This window comes from Delphinus delphis, chromosome 7 (assembly GCF_949987515.2).
Source record: "Delphinus delphis chromosome 7, mDelDel1.2, whole genome shotgun sequence".
In the NCBI taxonomy this organism is placed as follows: Eukaryota; Metazoa; Chordata; class Mammalia; order Artiodactyla; family Delphinidae; genus Delphinus; species Delphinus delphis.
This window is the reverse complement of record NC_082689.1, coordinates 110,327,577-110,350,797: the sequence shown is the minus strand read 5'-3', so window position 1 is coordinate 110,350,797 and position 23,221 is coordinate 110,327,577. Positions and strand designations below refer to the sequence as shown.

General features: G+C 49.5%; 1 pseudogene; it reads left to right on the top strand.

The window, feature by feature from the left end:
* Positions 1–1,035: 1,035 nt before the first annotated feature.
* Positions 1,036–1,180, top strand: LOC132428811 (U2 spliceosomal RNA; annotated as a pseudogene).
* Positions 1,181–23,221: the final 22,041 nt, after the last annotated feature.

Genomic DNA, 23,221 nt, shown 5'->3' with positions numbered 1-23,221 from the left:
GGTGAGCTCTCTGCCTTTGGGGAATCACAGAAAAATCATCATCATGGCTGAGCTTCTACTCTATGTCAGGACCAGACGAAGCTAGCTACATACAAGATCGTTAGCCTCACAACAGCCTGGCCAGGAAAGTGGCGTCATTCCCATTTTGCAGATGAGAAAGGTTAAATGACTTGCTTCAAGTCAACAACTGAGATAAGATTTCAACACTTTTGTCAGGCTGCAGTGCCAGAGTCAGATAGCCTTCCCAAGACATTGGAGGGAGTGCATATTTGATCCACATTCAGGTGCCTTTCTTGAATCTTCATTCAAAGGGTGTCTCCGGGAGGTACCCTGATAAATCCAGATGTTTTTACTCTGCTTCTCTGATAGAATAAAATGATCGGGAAAGGAAGTGTGCATTGCCGTTTTGAAATTATAACTCCCTTTACCTTCCCGTGAATAATGAAACTCGTTTCTAAAGGGGAAAAAATTAAATCACATCCATGTTCTGTCAAGATGGGCAGCATCACCTCAGAATACAAACGGTTCTGTTACTTTTCAAAGACCTTTTCCTCATTATAAAAATAATAGACAAGCATCAAAATGGAATATATGATACGTTAGAGGAAATTTGAAAACGCAGAAAAGTATAAAGAAGAAAATATAAATCACACAAAATTCCTCTATGAAAAAACAAACAGTATTACAATTCTGGTGCATTTTCTTGCTTTTCTCAAGTCCACTGACATTATAACCTGTAGGAGTGGTTGTAAGACTTCAAGTGGGAAGAAGGGGGGTGGGGCAGGGCAGAGCTGAGTTCTGCTGGTTAATGGTGTTGACATTTTCTGGAAGCTCAGCCCCCATTTCCTCATCTGCAACCCCCATGGACTTTGATAAACACACAGATGTGAGTGAAAGCAATTTTTATGAAAGTTTGCTAGTTACTCTCCTTGATGGCAGGGACCATGTTTTCATGCCCTTTTATGTGCCCAGAATTTAGAAGACTGCCTGGCCTGTGGAAGCCTTCTATATAATTTTATTTTTTAAATGATGGTGAACACTTCTCTGCTTTTTGGCTAAGATCAAGTATAGTATCTGTTCCTATCAGTTTAAAACGGTGATAGTGTTGAAGTCTTTTTAATACACTGGTGTCCAAACATTTTACCAAATTTTATTATACAAATGTTCACGTTCACACTTTTTTAACAGTGTGTCATGTATTTTAAAGAAATCTTATGTGGAACCCAATATCTGATAGCATTTACAGAAGCAAAGTAGCCCCTGTTAAGGGGAAGGGTATAAGAGCCCACCCTACCCCCTCTTGCCCCCAAGGTATTCCCCACAGGATCTGCATGGAAGCTTAGGTCACGATTTGAAAAATAGTTTCAGAAACAGTTTGCAAACCACTCTTTTAATTATTTGAAGGCAGAAATGGGGCTCTGGGACACAGCAAAGTAAAGGAGGTTTCAGCCTCTCCCAGAATCCCATTCAATGGCCACTCAGTCCTTTCCCTCATTCCAGCTTCCCCAAGAGAAAAGGGGCCACGGCAGGCAGTATTGCAGGGACAGCAGCTAGCATTCACCAGCCTGAGCTGAGGCCCTAACCCTACCTAACCCTCAAGGCACCCTAAAAGTCCAATACCATTTGTATGCCCATCTTGCAAATTAAAAAAGAATGAAAGCTTAGGGAGGTTAACTAACTTGCCTCAGATCAATAACTCCTGAGTGAAGGATTCAGAATTGCACCCAAACCAAAGGCCATGTTTGTGGCCACTCGTACTGGAACACACTGGGGGCATCCAGAAAGAGGCACAGCAGAAACACCCAGACGGGAGGAAGGGGCAAGCATGCTAAGGCTGGGGTGCCCAGTGCCAACCCCCCCCGCCATGCTCCCACCCCCACCCCCCTTTGACAAGGCCTTTGGTGGCTGGATGCCAAAACCCCTCCCTTCTCCCTGGATGGGAAGCCGGGGGTGGTAACCCAGGAAGCACAGTGTGGAGGATGGAGTTGCCTGGGCTCTAATGCAGAGAAGTGGGGGAACACTGATGTCCCCATATGTGGCCCAGGCCCGATCACCAGCCCAGAGCACATGCAGGACCCCAGTGAGGGGGCTGGGCTGGGAACCTTGGCCCCAAGAGCAGGGCCTCCACCACATCCCTAAGAGCAGAGAATCAACCCAGCGGGGTTGGGGGCTGGGGACGGGAGTCCTGTCTAGAGAGTCAGCCAAGTCTGCACTGCAGGATGACAACCATTTCTGTGGACGTCCTAGGGCTGCCTGGCTTTGCCAGGTACACCCCACTTCCCTCCTCCCATCCCCCTCCCAAGTGTCTGGGTGGAATCCTTGCTCTTTTGATGCACTTCCTGATGTGTTTTTTAAATGGTGCCTACTAAGTGCCTGGCACTCTGCTAGGGGCTGGGTTGCCATCAGACACCCAAGTGGAGAGACAGACAAAGGACAGAAGCAGCACAGGTGGGGACAGGGCCTGGAGCTGACCAGGACTCTGCGTGCTGGGGGGAAGCTCAGTGCGGGCCGGGAACATGAGACACACACAGACAGACCCCAGAGGTCTCTGCAGCCCCTGCCCTCGGCTCTGCCAGGCCTAGCTGGGAAGCCACCGGGCCCTCTGTGTGCCAAGGGGCCAGCAGCTTCCAGGGATGAGCTGAGGACCCCCTGGGGTGAGTCCAGGAGAAGGGTTGGGTGGGATCCCTCAGCGTCCCAGCTCATCTGGGGTGGGGTGGAGTGGGTCCAGCCCCAAGGAGAGAGGGTCAGAGAGGATCGACAAGTCCAGGGCCCTGGTGGGGGGCCCTGGAGCCAGGGTATTTGGAGCTTTCCCTAGCCTGTGGCAGTGTACTGGCCTCTTGTCCAGACCTGCCAAAAGAGTCAGTCCTCATGCTTCAGAGATATCTCCTGAGCTCCGGATGAAGCCTGCACCACGTGAAAGGCTGCCAGCACCCTCATGACCCCACCCTTGCCTTTTTCGGATTTAGAGACCCAGCACACTCTGATAACGTGGGGTTGCTGCCCACCCAAAACAGGCCTGCAAATGTGCTTGCCCTTCCCCCATGCAACTGGTGCCCTTCCTTCCCCGGCAGAGGGGACGTCTCAGGGACAGGAGTGTGCCGTTCAGAGCTCAGCCTGGGCTCAGCCCCTTGAGGAACAGGAAGGAAAAGGGGGGCTGGGCCAGGGGGCGAGCAATACTTGTTCCACATACATCACCCTTTCTGCGGGGCCCCTGGCCCTTCACAGTGTCCTCTCCACCTGGTGAGGTCTGGGAGCTTCGTGAGATGCGGTGTGATGGTCCCTCCCCGACTGGCGTCCAGACAACGTGGAATTAACTCATACAAAGGTCTACTGTGCACCCAAGCTGGCACCAGATGCTTCTAAACGCTCAGCCAGCCTCTGCCCAAGGCCAGACCGGCCGCTCCTCAGCTAGTCTAGGGTCCTGCAGATGCAGAGTTAAGACCCCAGGCTGGACTCCCCAAGGCTCTTCTGCCTGGGGGCAAACACTCAAGGGAGCTGATGTCTCCTGACTGGGTGGGGCCGGGATGGTGGTTAGGGTACACCCCTTCTCCCCTTTGGGCACCTCCACAGTGCAGCCCTTTGTCAAGACAACAGCTGCAGGAAAAGAATAATAGTCCTGTCATTAGCGATGAGCCTGAGCATTCCACATAGACACATAAAACAATTTGCGAAATCTGGTTTGGGTTCCCTCTAACATATATGTCAATGGAAATCGCCAACTCTGTTTTCAGGAAACACAATAACCTGTCATGTGCATTGAGCGTGATCAAGAAAGACATCTCCTTCCGCCTTCTGGCACTACATCGTTAATCTCCCTTAACAGCCTGGAGGCGGGGGAGCATGTCTGTGGGCAGTGTGACTGCCCCTCCACGGGTCCTCTCAGCCACAGCCCTCCACCGATAGCCGCTGCCCCCAGAATGAGGAACTCAGCTGCCCAGAGCGAGCTGCACAAATCAGGAACAATCTGCCATCTCGAGGTCAGCTCAACGGAAAAATCATCACAAGTATCTCGAGGTGACAGATCTTCCCATGATGCCACAGGTGCTTTCCAGCCGTGGCGCTGCCAGTAGAGTCCCAGGTTCTGGTGGGACCGAAGGTGGGAAACAGACAGAAGGGAGAGAACAGAGCAAGAGGCAGTGAAGCCAAGACTGAGGGGGCTCTGCACTCTCTCCCGGACGTCGCTCTGCTGTGATGCACAGATGCTTGGAGCTGGAAGGAAGCTCAGAGATAGTTTGCTTCAATAGTTTGTTTCATTTTCTCAGAGAAAACTGAGATCAGAAGGGGAACAACCTTACTGGTTCACCAGGTGACAACCCTGGGAGGGGAACTCAGATCCCTTGCCAGCACCTCCTCGGATGGACAGAGGCAGAACTCCAGTTCTCCACTCAGGGGCAGGTGCAAATACTCAGTAAGCATGATAGGTGGGCAAGACCCCATGGAGGTGCCCGTCTGTCAGATCGCAGATGAGAAACAGAGAATCACACAAACCATTATTTGATATGAATTGTGGCTGAAAGCTCGTGGAGCTAAAAGACCTTATAACCAGGGGGTCTAACCTAGTCTGGGCCTGGCAGGCAGGGGGGACTCGCCTAAGGAGGTGTCACTGAACCTGAGACTGGAAGGTTAGCCAGACAAAAGGTGGGCAGAGACCCGGGAAGAGGGTGTCTCCCTCCCCCCGCTCCCTCCCTCTCCCTCCTCCTCCAAGACTACCCAGCTGCCCACACTGCCGGCCTTCATGCCCAATACAGGGGTCACTGTCCCACTCCCAGGCCTCCTGCGGCCACATCTCTCGCCTTCCTCCCATCCAACGCTTCGGGTCCTGCGCTCCCCCTAGGACCACAGCCTCCCCCAAACCCAGCGCCGCGAGTGTGCTGTGGGCTCCATCTCCAACAGCGCCAATCACACGGCTGGACATACGATGGACTTTCAGCAACGAATGAATGAATGGAGTAGAGGGCCCATAAGTGGGGCAGGATGGAGGGCCAAGAATACTCTGGGATGTCTGTTCCTGTGCAGCAAGCAGCCCAGAGCAGCGGGTATGCTGGTGAGGCCTGAACAGCAGCCCAGGCTCCTCTCCACAGCAGAGCCCTTTTAAAGCCCCTTCCCTCAAGGTGCTTCTCTGCTCAGCGGTCCAAAACACAGCCTTACGGAAACTCCCTTACGTCTCGGCCTGACAGGGCCGGCGCCAGGCGGACGGGAAACAGCCATCTCGTCCAGATATGGTCTCCCCCATCTGCTGTCCCCACAGACTCCCAGGAGTAAGGGCTGCAGGGAAGTCAGTAGACAAATATCCTGGATGACAAGACACGTTGCCAGGACCTCTGATGCAGCCTGTGACCTGCCCACCCACGTGGGTGGAGAGGAAAGGGTGATCTATCAGCCGACAGATCAGCACAAACCGATCACTTGAGCTCGGTGACCTACACATGGGAGGAGGTGCAGGTGAGATGGAATTTAAAAGCCAAAACAGCTTCTTCTGCATCTAAGAGTAGAGACAAGTCACCTTGCAGTCCATTTTTGTTTTCTTGGAAATCACAGGAGTGGTCCCTCTCCAATTACGACATCAGTGAAGAACCCTTGCTCCAGAAAAAGCTATAAGAGGACCTTTAGTTTTCTCCGTTGTACAATCCCCAGTGAAGAACCCTGGGGCCCTCTTGAAGAGAAAACACCCAGGCGTGTATGCAGTGTAGCCTGAGTGGGTCCCGGGGCAAGGCCCGCACTGTAGCGGTGGACCAGGTCCACCAAGCTGTGCGAGGCTTGTGCACAACAGTGACACCACGTGGCAGCACCAGAAACCACAGCACCTCTGGCTTGACTGGTTCCCCAGCTCTCTCTCTCCCTGGGTGTCTGGAAGCAGGACCAGCTCCAGAGATCAGGGACAGATCAAGGAGTTTCTGCCTTTCCTACTAATGAAGGCTGGTGAAGACTCCAGAAGTTCCTGCCATGTACCCATATCTCCCTATCTCTCCCAGGCTGGTAAGGGGCCATCCCAGTTTGACATATTCTGTCTTGTTTGAGGCCCAGAACCACCTGGGAGGTGTGCACCCATAGTGTTGTCTGAATTCTGCAGGTAAGAATGTTCAGTGGTTAATGACTTTCCCAAATTCACACACCCCAAATAGATGGCAATGCTGGGATTCAAACCAGGCCTGTCCTACTCTGGGATCCACACTCCTTCTGCACCCCACAAGGCTCTCTCTGCCCCCAGCAGAAGCCAGGAGCAACAAAGCATCTCAGGGCCGCATTGCTTCTGGGTATTGTGTCCCTTTGGGTTTAGCCCAGTTAAAGCTTCCCTGGTAACCCGTCCCTTCCCACACCTTCTCCAGTCAGTGTAATGTCTTTGACATTTGGTTCACATGTGGCCCCGGCCCCTTAGATCAAAGACCATGTGTGTCACATGGCATGGGTTTTTTTTGGGTGTGTGTTGTGTGTGTGTGTGTGTGTGTGTGTTTCCATTTTGCTTAGCTGGCACAAGAAACGTGTCTAAGCAATCAGCATAACTTTTGAAAATCAATTTGTATTCTGTCAGCCCGAGTATCATTAACAACCTCCGCTAATACAGCAATAATGAACATCTGGAAACACAGCAGCTGTTCAGGGAACGAGGTATAAAAAACACTAAGATGACAGCTTGTTTTTCGTAAGCTAGATTGGCTCTGTGCAAACGGGAGAGGCAAACAGACAAACCAGAGGAGGAGGGGAAGGGAAAAGGGAGGAGCGCTTATGCCCCAGGAACGACTTCATTGAGAGAAGACCCTCACTCCGCAGCTTCTCTGAGCTGGGCTGCCCTGGGGTAGGTACCTGTGCGCTCAGCGATCCCTCTGGACAATCAGAGAGGCCAGCAGTCCAGCGTATGGAATCCTCTGTGTGGTTGAGCATCCAGAGATGGGCAAGCTGGCCGAGCAGGCAGAACGGCCGCCCAGTGCAGGAGACGTTTAGGCCTGGAATTGATGTTGAGGGAGCAGGGGAAGGTGGACTCTCCAGGCCAGAGGGGCTGAGGTCCTAGGGATTCTGGGTGTGGCCAGAGCATCAGGCTTGGAGTCGAGGGGATAGAGGCCAGTCCACAGGAGTCCTGGGAGGCCCTGATGGGGGTGCACACTGGGTCCTGGAAGTAGGGATGACATGGGTATTCTTAAAGCCACATCAAAGATGGGACAGATGAGGCGAGGCCTCAGGCCTCTCCCCAGGCAGCACTGCTGAGCCCCCAGGAGGATTCAGCAGGCGACAGGGCAGATAAGGTCTCTGTCCTCCTGAGAACCACAGACGGGGAGCAAGGTCAGCAGACTAACGTGATGCCTTCCCTGGGGAGGGTGTTCCCTCAGATGCAGCTGCCTTGAGCGGTTGGAGTGAGCAGACCCTGAGGCCGGGGAAGCCTGACCCACAGCTTCGTGGGGATGGGAACTCCAGGCAGAGGAACTGGCAAAGGCAAAGGTCAAGTGTGCTCAGGAAGAGAGCACCCTGAGGCCCGGGCAGGTGAGAGGGAGACTGGTAGGAGAGGAGAGGCCATGGGGAAGGGCCCACTCTGGGCCACTGGCTGCAGCTCGGGCCCTGAGGACCATATGACCCCACCAGCCTCTCACAGGCTGCCCCCTGCAGAGCCAGGGCCCCTCGTCCTCCCAGCCCAGCCCTCACACCCGAAGGCCATTTCAGAGGGATGGAGGCTGGTGGGGGAAGAATGGAAGGGGGAGTGGCCCCAGCCACTCCTGGCTGGTTTATAATACTGTTCAAGTCCTCTGTTTCTATATTGTTGTTTTGTCCTAGATGTTTTATCTGTCATTGAAAGCAGGGTATTGAAGTTTCATATTATTATTATTGGAGAACTATTTCTTTCTTCTATTTTGTCAATATTTGCTTTATATATTTTGAGGCTCTGTTGTTTAATGTGTATACATTTATAATTTTTCTATCTTCTTGATAAGTAGAAATTTTTATAAACATGTTCTTCTTTGTCTCACTGTAGTAATTTTTTACTTAAAATCTATTTTTTTCTGATATTAGTATAGCCACTCCAGCTCTCTCTTTCCTTCCTTTCACTTTCATCCTATTTGTGTCTTTGGGTCTAAAGTAAGTTTATTGTAAGCAGCATAAAGTTGGATCATTTTTTTATAATCTGTCCTGCCAATCTCTATCTTTTAATTGATTGGTTTAATCCATTTACATTTAAAGTGACTACCAAGAGTTAACAACTTACTTCTGCTATTTCGTTATTTTTTTCTACGTCATATGTTATATTTTTCTTAGTTTCTCCAGTAATACCTTCTTCTGTATTTGACTGATTCTTTTCTAGTGTAATTCTCTCTTCACTTACTTTTCTGCATATTTTTAAATTTATTTTCTTAGCACTTAGCATGGAGATTACAATTGACATCCTAAATTTATAACCATCTAATTCCAGTTCATACCAGCTTAGTTTCAATAGCATACATTAACTCTGATCCAATCCTACTTCATCTCCCTTTTGTTTTATTATTGTCATAAATTACATCTTTATACATTGTATGCTTAGTAACATAGATTTGTAATTATTGTTTTAAGCAGTTGTCTTTTAAAGCATACAGGAAACAAAAAGAGAAGTTACAAATCAGAAATGCAATAATGATAATTTTACATTTACCTATATAGTTAACTTTCCTGGAGATCTTTATTTGTTCATACAGCTTTGAGTTACCAACTAGTGTCCTTTCATTTCAACCTGAAGTGCTCTCAGCATTTCTTGTAGGACAGGTCTACTAGCAACAAACTCTCTTACATTTTGTTTATCTAAAAATGTCACAAGAATTCCCTGGTGGTCCAGTGGTTAAGGCTCTACACTTTCACTGCCAAGGGCCAGGGTTCAATCCCCGGTCAGGGAACTAAGATCCCACAAGTCACATGATGTGGCCAAAAAAAAAAGAAAGAAAAATGTCACAAGGCTACAGTAATCAAAACAATGTGGTATTGGCACAAAAACAAACACATAGATCAATGGAACAGAATAAAGAGCCCAGAAATAAACCCAAGCATATATGGTCAATTAATCTACAACAAAGGAGTTGAAAATATGCAGTGGGAAAAGATAGTCTTTCAGTAAGTGGTGCTGGGAAAAAATGGACAGCTACATGTAAAAGAATGAAATTAGAATATTTTCTCACACCATATACAAAAATAAACTCAAAATGGATTAAAGACCTAAATGTAAGACCAGACACCATAAAACTCCTAGAAGAAAACATAGACAGTGCACTCTTTGACATCAGTCCTAGCAATGATTTTTTGGATCTGTCTCCTCAGACAAGGGAAAAAATCAAATATAAACAAATGGGACCTAATTAAACTTAAAAATTTTGCACAGCAAAGGAAACCATCAACAAAATAAAAAGACAAGCTACAGAATGGGAGAAGATATTTGCAAATGATATATCTGATAAGTTGCTAATATCCAAAATATATAAACAAGGACTTCCCTGGTGGTCCAGTGGTTAAGAATCCACCTTCCAATGCAGGAAACTCAGGTTCAATCCCTGGTGGGGGAACTAAGATCCCACATGCTACGGGGCAACTAAGCCCACGTGCTGCAACTACTGAACCCATGCACCACAACTAGAGAGAAGCCCACACATCACAATGAAGAGCCTGTGCACCGCAATGAAAAATCCCGCATGCTGCAACTAAGACATGATGCAATCAAAATATATATATATATATATATATATATATATATATATATATATATATATATACACACATACAGCTCAAATAACTCTGTATCAAAAAAAGTAATCCAGGGCTTCCCTGGTGGCGCAGTGGTTGAGAGTCCACCTGTCAATACAGGAGACACGGGTTCATGCCCCGGTCCGGGAGTATCCCACATGCCACGGAGCGGCTGGACCCATGAGCCATGGCCGCTGAGCCTGCGTGTCTGTGCTCCACAACGGGAGAGACCACAACAGTGAGAGGCCCGCATACTGCAAAAATAATAATAATAATAATCCAGTTAAAAAGTGGGCAGAAGACCTGAATAGATATTTTTCCAAAGAAGACATGCAGATGGCTAGCAGGCACATGAAAAGATGCTCAACATCACTAATCAGCAGGGAAATTCAAATCAAAACCACAATGGGGTATCACCTCACATCTGTCAGAAAGGTTCTCACCAAAAAGACAAAAAATAATAAATATTGGATGTGGAGAAAAAGGGACCCTTGTACACTGTTTGTGGGAATGTAAATTGGTGCAGTCACTATGGAAAACTGTATGGAGGTTCTTTTAAAAACTAAAAAGAGAACTACTTTATCATCCAGCAGTTCCACTCCTAGGTATATATATGAAGAAAATGAAAACATTAATTCAAAAAGTACATGCACTCCAATGTTCAAAACAGCACTATTTACAGTAGCCAAGATATGGAAACAACCTAAGTGTCCATCAACAGATAAATGGATAAAGAAGATGTGGTGTGTATACACACACGCACACGCACACACACACACACACACACACACACACACACACACACAATGGAATATTACTCAGCCCTATAAAAGAATGAAATTTTGCCATTTTCACGAACATGGGTGGACTTAAAGGGTATTATGCTTAGTGAGGTAAATCAGACAGAGAAAGACAAATACTGTATGTTTTCACTTATGTGTGGAATTTGAAAAATAAAATGAATGAATATGACAAAACAGAAAGAGATTCACAGATATAGAGAACAAACTGGTGGCTACCAGTAGGGAGGGAGTTGTGCCGGGGAAACATATGGGAAGGGGATTAAGAGGTACACACTACAATGTATAAAATAAGCAAGATACAAGGACATAATGTATAGCACAGGGAACATAGCCAATATTTTATAGTAACTTTAAATGAAGAAGCATCTATAAAAATGTCAAATCACTGTGTTGTACACCTGAAACTAATATAACATTGTAAATCAACTATACTTCAACTGAAAACAAAGAATGTCTTAAATTCTCCTTCATTTTTGAAGAATAATTTACCAGATACAGAATTCTTGGATAGCAGGTTTTTTTCTCTCTCAGCATTTTTTTAAAATATTAGTTAGTTAGTTAGTTGTGCCAGGTCTTAGTTGCAGTAGGCAGGCTCCTTAGTGGTGGCTCATGGCCTCCTTAGCTGTGGTTTGCTGGCTCCTTAGTTGCAGCATGTAGGCTCCTTAGTTGCAGCACGTGGGCTCCTTAGTTGTGACATGAAAACTCTTAGTTGTGGCATGCATGTGGGATCTATTTCCCTGACCAGGGATCGAACCTGTGCCCCCTGCACTGGGAGCACAGAGACTTATCCACTGCACCACCAGGGGAGTCTCTCTCAGCATTTTAAATATATCATTCCACTGCCTTCTGTTCACCATGGTTCCTGATAAGAAGCTGGCTATTAATCTTATGGAATACTCTTTATACCTGACAAGTTGCATCTCTCTTGCTGCTTTTCTTTGTCTTTAACTTTTGATGGTTTGATTATGTGTCTCAGTGTGGTTCTCTTTGAGTTTCTCCTGCTTGGATTTCCTTAAATTCCTTGTTATTGTACATTCATGAATGTGTACATTCATGTCTTTCCTCAAACTTTAGGAGATTCCAGCCATTATTTCTTCAAATATTTTTTTCTGCCTTTCCTCTCCTCTCCTCTCCTCTCTTCTCTCCTCTCCTCTTCTCTCCTCTTCCCTTCCTTTCCCATCCCTTCCCTTCCCTTCCCTTCCCTCTCCCTCTCCACCTCTCTCTCTCTCCTCCCTCCTCCTTCTGGGACTCCCATAATATGTGTGTTGGTCTATTTTATGATATCTCATTGGTTCCTTCGGCTCTGTTCATTTTTCTTCATTCCTTTTTCTCTCTGTCCTAATTTCAGTTGCCCTACCTTCAAGTTTGCTGATATTTTCTTCCACCTGGTCAAATCTTCTGTGGAACCTCTCTAGTGAACTTTTTATTTTGTCTATTGTACTTTTCAGCTTCAGAATTTCTATTTGGTTACTTTCTATCATTTCTATCTTTTTATTGATACTCCCTACTTGTTCATACACCATTCGGATTCCTTTATTTCTTTGTCCATGGTTTTCTTCAGTTCTTTTAACATATATAAGACAGTTAAAGTCTTTGCCTAGTAAGTTCAATGCCTGGGCTTTCATGGGGATGGTTTCTATCAATTTCTAGTTTTCTTGTTGAGAATTGGACACTTTGAATACTGTAATATAGTAACTCTGGAGATCAGATTCTCCCCCCTCCCCATGGATTGCCGTTTTTGTTGTTGAGGGCTGCAATCATCTATTTGTTTGGTGACTTTTCTAAACTATTTTATGCAAAATCTATATTCCTTGTTTTATGTAGTCACTGAAGTCTCTGTTCTGTTGTCTCTGTGGTCCGAGAGTGACCTGACAGTGATTTCTTTGAATGCCTGGATCCAATTAAAAAAAAAAAAGACACTCTGTCTCTTTAAATTCTTTCAACAGACGCTGTTCAGGAAGGTGCTTCAGCCAGAGGGGTTGAAACAATGACCAGCACCTATGTTGGCCCCTCCTTTACCCTTCAAGGCAGAAAAAACACACAATCTTATGTTTGGAAGGGAAGCTTTGTTGCCCACTCTGGCACCAGCAAACCCACCAGGAAGACAGGCCATCTGTCCCATAACTGCTTGACTCAAGGCAGAAGAATGGAGGACGGTAGCTGCTACAGAAACACCAAAATTACCAAACCCTCTCTTCATCCAGCACTCCCCTGGATGCTGCAAGGATTTGACTAATTTCCAGAGTTCCAAAATAGTTGATTCTGACAGTTTATGCCAGTTCAGTAACTGCTTTGGTGGAGGGACCAGTTCCTGGAATTTTCCGCTCTGCCATCTTCTACAACATGTAACTAGTTGTTTATCTACCATTTTATGGATCACTTTTCTACTTTTTCCTATTTCTATATTCAGGCTTTCTCTCTCTTTTGGAGTAAGTTCTGGTCATTTATATTTATTTGGGAAATCATCTATCTATTGAGTTATATTTAGCAATTTCCTGACCCCATTTCAATCCCCTCCACATCTGAGGTGCTGACCCTCCTTTCCGGCCCCTGTGCTTTAGGTTCCTGCTTCCTCCACACCATGAAGAGGCAACGCTCTGTTTGCGGGCATGAGGTTAAATGTACAATAAAAGGGTTTTTTTCTCTAATTATAGTTCAATTTCTAAAGTTTTGCAAACTTTTTTAAAATTAATTAGACCAAATTCAAGTTTATCCCTGAATCGATCACACTCCACTCACTTGCATTCCAAGAGAGTTTCCTGAGTGTTTGAGGAATGGAGTTTCTGGGAAGGGTGTGGACTTGCACATTAACCCTGGGTCTGCCTTCAGGAAGCCACCCTGCCTGCAATGCCATCCATCATGTGTATCCTGGCGAAACACACCAGGGCCAGCAGGACCAGCTAGTGATTTATCTCTTTTGTTGGGGGTTTTCCAAAGAACCAGTTCTACTATTTATTTATGGCTTGGGGTTTCTAATTCATTAATTTCTGTTCTTAACTACTAATTCCTTTGTCCGATTTCCTTAAGTTTACTCTATTCTTCTCTTTTTAACTTGAATTGAAAGCTTACTTTATTTATTTCTCCTTTCTGCCTAACATTGAAAGCACTTAGGGTCATGAATTTGCTTCATTATAACTTTGACAGATCTCCTAGGTCTTGATATATAAAGTTTTCACATTACCGTTTTCTTAGTACTCAGCAGTTGTAGTTTCAAATTTGTCTTTGCTTCAGAAGTTATTTAGGAAATGATTGCAGTGTTTTTATGTTTGGTTAAATTTCACATAGATGGAGGGTTTTTCTTGTACTTTTGTTACTAGTCTCCATTTTCACTGCACCGGGTCAAAGCACTGACCTGTGCAATTTCTATTAGGAGGAATTTACTGAAAATTTTTTCTTGCCTGTTGCGTAATGAATGAAATATTTTTGTAAATGTCCCATGAGCACTGGGGAAGAGCATGGCTTCTCATACATACAGAGTGTGGTATGTAAGTTTGGGGTCATCCCCCTGATTACACCACTAAGAGTCTCCTTGTCCTTATTGATGCATCCAGCCCTTAGAGCTATGCTACAGTTTTTCACTGTTATTGTGTTTCTTTCACATTTTCCTTGTGTTCATGGGTGCAGCTGAAGGGAGCTGATGTCAGCAAAGGGGCCTGATGTTATTCTAGCATGCTGCTGTTTACAAAGAAATACAACTGGAAAAGGTCACTGAACAAAGGAGAGACAGCACACCCATGGTCAGTAGCCGGAGCCCCTGTGTGCTCCGCAGAGCCCAGCCTGCCCACCCAAGGGAAGGTGACACCCTAGCCTGGGACCCGCTGCTCATAGGACATCCTTAGACTGCTCCATGTTCCAATTCTGGGGCATACCCAGTATGTTAGGAAATTTTCCATATTCCATTGTTTTGGGCAACCAGTCTACAGAAAGGGCTTGGGGGGTTATGCAGCAATATGGCAGCAAGTTAAGGGAATTGTACTACCAGCCCCTGCTTAAAACCATACCCATCCTCCCCGCAACTCTGCCCCATCAATAGCTTTAGCCTCTATGTCCCCTTAGAAAGAGAACTGAGATACTCAAAGAGGACGTGTTCAGTATGACTTTCAAGGGCCTTCTGGGTCTTCTTACACTCATTTTATACAAAGCCCAGTAAGTTACCCAGGCTCCACTGACTAATCCAGTGTTAGATGGAAAAGAGGTATGTTTTTACTCCCTCTCACCCCTTTCTTCAAGTTTTTATTGACCTTTGGAATTTTAGAGTCAGTTTCTCTTTGATTTTATTATCACTAATATCTTTTAATGACTTGTACTGAAGAAGTAATACAAGCTTCACAAACAAAACAGGAAAACATAAACTAAGGGCATAATGGAATAACCCTATACATCCACCATATTGGCAAACACTAAAGGCCTGACAGTATCAAGTACCAGCAAGCCCCATGGACCCACAGGAACTCTCAGACACCAGACACTGCTAGGAAAAGTGCAAAGTGGTACAAACACTTTGAAAAACAGTTTGGCCTGGACCTCCCTGATGGTCTAGCGGTTAAGACTCCATGCTTCCAACGCAGGGGGCAAGGGTTCCATCCCTGGTCAGGGAACTAAGATCCCGCATCCTGAGTGGTGTAGCCAAAAAAAAAAAAAGAAAGAAAGAAAGAAAGAAAAGAAAAGACAAACAGTTTGGCCTTATCTAGTAAAATTGAAAATATGCTTGCTTATGACCTAGAAATCCCAATTCTGTGTGTATAGCCCAAAGAAACGTGAGCACATGTGCACATATAAAGGATGATCACTAATATGGAAATACCCATATTAGTCAAATATTGGGCACAATCCATATACCATGGAAAGTGAAATGGAGAAATAAATTGGGGTGTATTCATACCATGGAATGCCATACAGCAAAATAAACAAACTACAATACACACGACTTTCTCAAACATTATGTCAAGTGAAGCAGAAAGATGCAAAAGAATACAGGTAGAACTGTGCACAATCTCCAATGCAAATCCCCACCCCAAACTCCCATCTTCTATTATACCCAACTACCACCCACCTTTCCGCGTACACCTCAAACTCAGCGCGTAACATCTGAATTCCTCATCTTTCCTCTCAGAGTCCGCTCCTCCCATCAGCTTGTTTAATGGCAATTCCACCTTCCGGTTCTCAGGCCAAACACTGCGGTCATCCTTGCCTTCTCTCCTCCTTCTTGTCTAAATCTAACGCCTACTGGCTCCAAGCTCTATCCAGAGTCTGCCCTCCAACTCCTCTGCTGAATCCTGGTCCAAGCCACCATCATCTCTCACTGCACCAGTCAACAGCGACTACACCTCTCCCTGCTTCTCCCAACACCGACAAGATCATGACCCAGCATGGTCTGGCCTACTTGGACCTCTACTGTGCTCCTCACTCACCCTCTGCTCCAGCCACTTTGGCTTCCTTCCTAAGCCTTGGAAATGCCAAGCATCGTCCTGCCTCAGGGCCTTTGCACCTCGGTTCCCTCCATCTGGAGCCCTCTTCCCCTTGTACCCACGTGGCCCTCTCCATCGCTTTCTTCAAGTCTGTGCTCAGATGTCAGCCTTGGTGTGGAGGCCTCTTTGGAATGCCCTGTATAAAACTGTCCTCTCCTCCTCCCTTGGCATTCCCATGCCTGGGTCCCAGCCTAGCTTGTTCATACTGTTCACCATATTCTGACACTGTCTGCAACTTCCTTATTTCTTTACTGTCTTCCCCAGCTCACCAGCACTTCTAGAACATCAGCTGCATGAAGACAGAGATGTTTTTCTGTTTTGTGCATTACTGTCTCCCAGTGTCCAAAACACTGCCTGGGACATAGTATGTGCTTATTGTAGCATCGCCTCCTTAGAAATCAGAGCCTGAGGTCAAACGTGTGTATCACCACTTCCAGATATGCCTTCATCCTCTGTCTCTCAGAGCAGCCCCCGTGGGTCCACTGGGTCAGATCTGGGCAGGGAGCTGCAGAGATGGGATTCGGAGGCTGACCCTCACTCTTGGCCCCGGGGAGGCCCACACACGGTGGCCACAGAAAGCCCGAGAGCCATCACGAGGACCGACCACTGAGCCAGGAAGTGAGACGAGTGGCCAAGGCCAGGCAGATCCAGGCCCAAGTGGATACTGGGGGACAGAAAATCTGGGCCTGATGGACAGCTCCATGTATTTGCTGGTAGATGAATCCACTCTTCCCAGCTAGCATGAAATGTCACTTTAACATAGAATACACTGTTGGAGCTACTCATCTTAAATAATTATTTTATATCATTTACTTCATCTTCCATTATTTTTAGAAACACTTTATCCTGCTTTCCGCTCTTTACTTATGGCTTCATGGTTTGACAAAGTCAGACCTGGTTGCTTCCCGCTAGCACATCCGTCCCGGGACATCCCCGCGTCGTTTGTCTGTTCCTCCTTGAACAGCAGGGATTCTGATACTGGGCCCAAACCAAGTGAGTGGTTCTCCTTGGCCCCCCTCAATCTCCACGTGGATGTCTTAACAGCCTTTCTGTCGATCTCAGTGACCCCCTGACACCTAGAGGAGGGAGCAGGGCCAGGCTACAGGAAGTCCTGGGGGGTGGATTTCATCTTTCCCTGTGCCAGCAGCCAGGAAGTCTGGGCGGGACGTTCTCAGCCGTGTGGTTCAGGCCAGCAGGCCTCCACACCCGCCCCAGGGCGCCCTGCATGTGCCCCAGGTGCGTAGGTGCACACAAAGTCACATTTAGTCACTCACGATCACAGCCAGCCTGAATAATGCCAAGAGCGTCCAGCACGGTAAAAGGTAGTGAAAAAGTGAGAGACATGATGCCTTTGTTTACAACACAACTCATTCAATTGTGGGGTTATACAGTTCAGTTGTTGATAATAGTTGTGATTAACAACCTGCTTGTGAACCCCTCAGAAGTTTGTTATCTGCTCTGGGTCGGTGAGCACGCTCCCTTGGCCCGTGAGACCCTTCAGAAACACGACCTGTGTACCGGTGAAGCAGGGAGCTCTTGTGATGGAGAAAAGCGGGCAACTTGGGGCTTTTCTAAAACAAAATCATTCCAGAGGGGTAAACCACCTGAGCTTTATCTTCAACCTGGAGGGTGGAGGTCTGCAAGAAAGAAAGACTGGGCTGGGCTGGAATATGGGGAGAACCGGACAGGAGGCCTGAGGTCGGGCTGGGACCAGGCTGGCCGCAGGCCTGGAGGGTATTGAACGTGCAGGCAAAGGAACGGCCCTTGACTCGGTGTCAGCTGTCTGCTGGGCGCTGGGCTGCACTCAACAGTCCTGCAAGGTAATGTCCGGATTTACAGTCACTAATTAATGGTTAAATCAACAAGCTTGCACTTAGTGACTAAGTGAGCCCTGGCGGGGCTGGCACTCCTGGGAAGCAGAGGGCAGGTGGGAGCATGCACACGGGCCCTGGGCAGGCGGCTGCAGCGCTGCGTGGGCCATGCAGGAGGGACACGGTCACTGTCAGTTTGGCCGGGGCCTCCTGCAAAGGGGACATTTGAGCAAAGCCCTGAAGGAAGTAGGGAGCTGGCAGGGAGACGAGGGTCCCAGGCAGAGGCCCTGCCCAGGGGGCTCACGGAGGAGCAAGGATCATGGGCTGCGAGGAGAGAGTGGGCAGGGGGGTTAGGGCCCCCTGCATGTGGGGTTGGGGATGAGGGGGCCTGACCCAAGCACAGCTGCCGGCAGAGCAGAGACATGGGGGCCAGCAGGCGTCGGGAGGGTCTGAGCGAAGACACCGAGGTGCTGAGATGGGGAGAGGGGATCTGGCCCTGGGTGCCCACTCCAAAGCCTCCTGCCACTCCAGCAGACCAGAGCTTTTGAAACCAGAAATCGGGTTTCCAGTCGGGGAATATAAACTGAGGCTGGACGGAGAGAAGGGCAGGATCGAGAGACAGAGGACACAGGGCGCAAGTATTGGGTGCAGTGATTAGGTTTTATTTTTATCCAAGTTACACATGTACCATAGTTAGAAGGATGGAGCGCTCAGAAGAGGATGCTGGCCGGAGCTGACCAAACCAGGCCAGTGACCGTGTGTGCTGGACAGAGGTGTCTGCCAAAGCCCCACCCTGGCCTCTGGCCATCTGACCAGCCCGGCTTAGTCTGATCCTCTGCCCTGAAGCCTGCTGCGGCCTGAGGTCTCACCTAAGCCTGCAGCACAGAAGCCCCGCTGCTCCAGGGAAGAAGCCCCTCCTTTCTCACTCCCTTCCCGGCCACCCACCTAGCAAGCCAGGGTCCGCTGCGCCTTCCCAGATACGTACAAAGGCGAGGGAACATTTTTTCCCTGGATTCCACGCTGGGAAATGTGTAGCTGGTGGGAATCCTGGATGCACACCCTGCTGAAAATAAGCACTTTGTGTCTCCCCAGGCTCCACCTGCCAGGGAGCTCAGAGCCACGTTGGAACTCAGCTCTCAGCTTGCAGAAATGACACAGGTCCTAAATCAGCTGCTAATTTGCCTGCTCACTTTTCATGGATTTACTGTTCCATCTTCCTTTCTTCTTTTATTTCGTTTTAAGTACATTCAGCCTTGTTCCAAAAAAGAAACAGAAGTTGCTACAAAGTTACATATATAGAGCAAGCGAATGTTAAGCAGAATAAAAAGAGACCCCGGGTAAAGCTAAGGGGGAGTGGGCCAGCGTGGAAGCGGGTGACACACTCCCGGGCGGTCAGTGCATCACCTCTGCGCAGACATTTGCTCACTCAGTCCTTCCCCATTTCGGGCACCTGTCTGGGCTTGGGGCAGCCTGGGGGGAGGGCGGGTGGATGACCCAGACTCTTCCCTTCACAGACCTGGCAGGGAAAGGCAGTGTGGAGACCAGGGCTGCGGTCAGAGGAGCCCAGCCCAGCCTGGGACACAGAGACCCGAGGAGTGACAGCGCTAGCCGGCCAGCTCAGGGAGGACAGAGAGAGTTCCTGGGGTGGAATCAGCCCCCTGTGACATGATCCCAAATGAGGAGGACCCCACAGAGGCGGCACACACCCTGGAGCCCAGACCTAAGGCAGGAGATGAGGCCAGGTTGGGGGCAGAGCGTGTGAACTTGATCCCAGGGCCATGGACCAGCCTGCCACTGCCCACTAGGCACCCTTATTTACCTTTTCCCTGGGCAATGATTCTGTCTCTATTTTGTAATTACTGTATTGTATGAGTTCTTGTGAATCGCCTTGAACCCTCCGTGGGAAGAAGAAGGGCATTCGTTAATTAACAAATTAATTAGCAAGTCCTTTGCCAGCCACACTTTACACCTGGGCCTGCCCAGTCCCAGCACAGCACCAGCCCTGAGCATCCTGCAGCTGGGGGGAGTCTGGGTGCTGGCAGGCAGGTGACCCCGCTGAGAGATGCTGGCAGCCCACCCTGCCTCTCCCCGCGCCTGTGGGCAGCACACAGAGGCCTGGAGCTCCGTAGCTGGACGCCACCCTCAGGAGCAGCCTGGCCACCTGAGCCTCCCCTCCCACCCCGCCCCCTACCGACAGGTCCGCCCTGCTTGCCTCCTCCTTCTTCCTGAGCCCCTCCGAGGAACTGGGACCTCCACGCCGCTCTAGCTCCACCTGGAGCTCGTCGCCTCTCCTGGGCCCACGGCGGCTCTGCAGCTGTGCCAAGCTGCAGGTACAGGGCAGAGCCCTCGACACCCTGAGCCTCAGCCTCCACAGCGTTCCCCAGGGGACACCCCTGCATCAGGCCCGGCCACGGGGCCTCGCTCCTCCCCAGCATCACCTGCCCTAGAGCTTCCTGCTGGGTCTAGCCAACATGAGGCCCCTGTGGGAACCTAGAGGCAGAAGAAGACAGGTCAGAACCTGGCTGTCTCCCCGGCAGGCCACAGCGAGCAGGGCCACGTCCTCTGCCTAAAGCCACTGCCCCCGTGAGCGGCTGCTTCCTCCAGCCAGGGCTTTCTCCAGCTCCAGGTCGTGCCTGAGCACCCCCCATCCCTCAGGCCTGGGTGGTTGCAGCCCCTGTGGTTGCTCTCTCTTTATGTTCACTGGTTCCCTCCACAGGCACTCAGGTCAAGTGTGCTATTTTCTGCTGGGCCCCCTTCTGCCACCTTTGTCATTCCAAGTTGCCTCAGACAAGGCTCTTTGGTTTCCAAGGGAGAGAAATATGCAAGCCACATTAAACCCCTGTGTCAGGCGTCCCCAGGACCATCCTCAGGCCGGACAGTTCACTAGATGGACTCACACCACACAGAAGAAGCTGTTATACTCACAGGTACGGTTTGTGATGGGGAAAGGATGCAGATGAAAGTCAGCAGAGGAGAAAGGCACCTGGGAGGAGCTCAGGAGACACCAGGCACAAGCTTCTGGGGTCCCTCCCGACAGAGTCACATGGGGACACACTTAATTCCCCCAGCAATGTGGAAACAGGTGCAAAGCGTTCCCAACCAGGGACTGTCCCCCGAGCCACGGTGGCCAGAGTTTTTACTGGAGCTCAGTCACGAAAGCCTGCAGCACCCACCCAGCCCCAGAGAAAACACAGGCATTTGCCAGAAATCACACTGTCAGGATAAACGTATCCGGTCAAACTGGTCCATCATGGCGCGAGGCCTCAGGCATGCAGAAACACTCTTGCCAGGCAATATACTCTAAGATCTCTGAAGACAGGCCTTTATCTGGAATGGGCAGGGCCTGCCACTAAGCAGAATGAGGAAAAAGCTGTTCCCAGAGCTCGGGGCGGGGCTGACAGCTGAGCCTCCAGGGAAGCCGACCAAGCAGGGAAGTCTTCAGGGTTCCCTCCTCCGTCCCGCAGGGGCTGCCTTGTCTCTCCGTCTTGCTGTTCCTGCCCTTCTTGGTTTCCTTGTCTGCCCTTCTCTTCTCTTCCTCCCTCCTCCCCTGTCCGCTCTCTCCCCCTCCCCGTCCCTGCCAGCATCCTCCCCTTCCATTGGCCACAGGCCAGCTGCCTCCTTCATTTGCGGTTCAGGTACAGTCTCAGTTGTCTGAGGCCCAATCCCCAGTGACTGGGAGGGAGAATGTGATTGGACCAGCTTGAGGCAGGTGCTCACACCTGCTCCCATCAGCCGTGGCCAGGGAGGCGGGTGCGGAGAAAGGTGGTGTGGGCTGGAGAGACTCCCCCGAAACGCATTCGCTCCACAGGCACGGTGCTCAGCTCCCACACTGACAGGTGAGACCAGGGGTTCGCAGAGAGTGCGGGAGGGAGAAAATGCACAGGCGGGACCAGGAGCCCAAGGAGGCCACACTCCTGTTTCAGCCAGAGAAGCCGTCGGCACAGCATCCTGGAACAGACCTTCTTTCGCAGAAAGACCTGAAACAGTCTAAAATGACCTCAGTCTGAGATGATCTGACCTCACGGCCAAATGAGGCACACTTGGACCTAATGCCACACTTAAGTCTCCTGCGTGGACATAGCTGGTCCCAGAGACAGGGGACCAGTCAATCTGACCAGGAGCAAAGGAGGCACCTTCATGAAAGGGACAGGCCTGCAGACCCCTTGTCTTTTGGCCCCACGTTATTAGGCCCCCTCTGGTGGACTGGGTGGGCCTGACTAAGGTTCACAGAAGGACCCTCAAAAGGGTCCTCACCTAGAAGGAGGAAGGAAGCTGCTTAGCAAACTCGACCCAGGACCTGTGCGGGGGCTGTGCTGGCAAGCGGGGTGAGGCTGGAGGCAGAGCAGCTACTCTGGCCCACGTGCAGACAGAGGTGAGGACCTCACCGCAGGGAGAGGAGAGGACTCACAACCGAGCAGTGCCGGGACCCAGCCCCCCAGGGCAGGCGCGAGTGTGAGCGCAGGGTAACTCTGGCCCCTGCGGCCCGGTGGCGGCTTGCCCGGCCTGTGCGTTCTCACCTGAACAGACAGGCCGGGAAGCCACCACCGGGCCGCAGGGGCCAGGGTGCAACTGTGACACTCTGCGGCCAGGCCAGGAAGCACGTGGTGCCCTTAGGGAAAGGCCCAGCTCCTCAAGTTGAAGGAAGCCCCAGGACAGCCAAGGGGAGGGGAGGTCTCCTCTGAATAAGGTGTGTGCGTTCAGCCCTGAATTGGAGAAATCATCCTGGTAGCTCTCACTACGGGTACCTAGACTGGTACTGGATTAAAGGTTATTTCTTCCAAGAAATGTACTGTTGAACATACAAAGGCCAAAGGATGGATGCTCTCTGGGTGGACTGTCTGGACTTAGAAAACAGAGGAGCAACGTTGAGGGCCCGAGGGTCCTTCCTACTGCCCTGCTCCCACCCGGTTGCAAAGAGGAATGGATTGTACATCCAGAACCCACTTGGCCGTCACCATCCCACTGGGTCTCGGAGGCTTCTGTGGCCCCTGACCCAGCCCCTCCAGCCGGGATGTCAGGGCCTCGCAGGAGCCAGGGCAGCACCCAGCAGGCATTTCCACAATCCCTATCTTTCTCACCTCTCCCCCAGGCCAGGCATTTAACCCCCCAGAGCTGCTGTTCATCCATCAGTAAAATGGATAGAATAGTATCAATCTCGCCAGGGTGTTATTTAGATTTATTTATTAATGCTGGCAATATACTCAGAGCCCTCAAGATTAAAGCAATAGATCACCCGGAAATATTATCACATCCTGTTGCCATAGAGATGGGTCCACCCTCCCGGTTCCTCCTCAGAGCCCTGTGCCGAATTAGGCTCCGAGGGTCTGGGGAGCAGAGCTGCACCAACCAGGACATTAACACTAACAACTGTGATAATTAAATTACACAGAGAGGAAGCCCATGAAATATGTATGGGAAAGAAATGGATTTGATTCATTTAGGCAAATGT